This window comes from Halyomorpha halys, unplaced genomic scaffold (genome assembly GCF_000696795.3).
Source record: "Halyomorpha halys isolate HHAL.00 unplaced genomic scaffold, Hhal_1.1 Scaffold6.1, whole genome shotgun sequence".
Classification (NCBI taxonomy): domain Eukaryota; kingdom Metazoa; phylum Arthropoda; class Insecta; order Hemiptera; family Pentatomidae; genus Halyomorpha; species Halyomorpha halys.
Genome location: NW_027111275.1, coordinates 1,152,022 through 1,153,222, shown reverse-complemented (window position 1 = coordinate 1,153,222; position 1,201 = coordinate 1,152,022).

Here is a 1,201-nt window from a genome sequence, read left to right as displayed (position 1 = left end):
GTTAGATTATTCTAATAGTACATAATAATATATTAAGTAAACCACAATGGTTCCTTCTTATACCGCTTCTCCCAATCCGCTGGTGTTCCTCAAGGTAGCATCCTCGGTCCCATCCCCTACATATTCTATAAACCACAACCAAACCCCTTAGTTTCTAAACTCGCTTTCTCATACATACCTGAAAATCCTCTGAAACGTCTGAAAGAAGATGGATTCATTAATGTAGAATGTAATTAGAGTGCTACCAACAGGTAGTTTCTCTACATATCGGTTACAAATCATTCAATAGATATATTTTTATGTGAATAAATTTATTAAATTACAATAAATAAATACAAATAAAATATAGAAATAATAGTAATAATAAAAAAGAACAAAATATAAATAATTATAACAATATAAAGGAAAATTACTTAATGGCATAAGATATATATAATGATAACAGAATAATTTATATCCAAGCTAAAGAAAATTAGATTTAAGTACAAATACAATAATTATATCTGATACACAATTAAACCTATATACAACATTTACATTCTTGTAACAATTGTATTACATCTTATAGACCTCAAACCAAGCTTTGCCACCTTCGTTTGGAAGGCAAAGCAGAGCTCCAAGCGCTCTCAATTGAAAGTCAGTTAAGTAAAATATTTGTTTCTAAATTATGCTTATTTCTAAATTCTGTTTCATAAGTATGAACCTTTTCAAGACATTACCATTAACCTATCCTGTCATTAACAATAACTTTTTTTTGGGATGTTTCTTGAGAATATCTTTTGTACTTCATAAATAATTATAATATAACATATAATTTAAAATATGTTTATCATCTATTGAAATATATATTTCATGAACTATGCTCAAGTATTAGTTTATATACATTTTTACACTAGCAGTAGGTAGCATTAAGTGGTCATTAAACTCCCCTCGAATATCGGTGAGCGGAACATCTGTCCAGATTGTCTGGGCCCGGTCTGCCCAGGTGCTACGCAATAAGTACAGACACCTGCCTCCCGCTGTTGGAGGCTATTGTGTTCCTCCCGATGACTGGAAATTCCTCTCTCCTTCCTCATACCTCCCCGAAATAGAGGGGTCGATGAACACTGAATCCGATGGAGGGGTTCTTTTTTCTACAGTATTATAGGCAACTTGTATTAACACCTATATCGTATAATTATAGTACATAGCAGACTTGTAT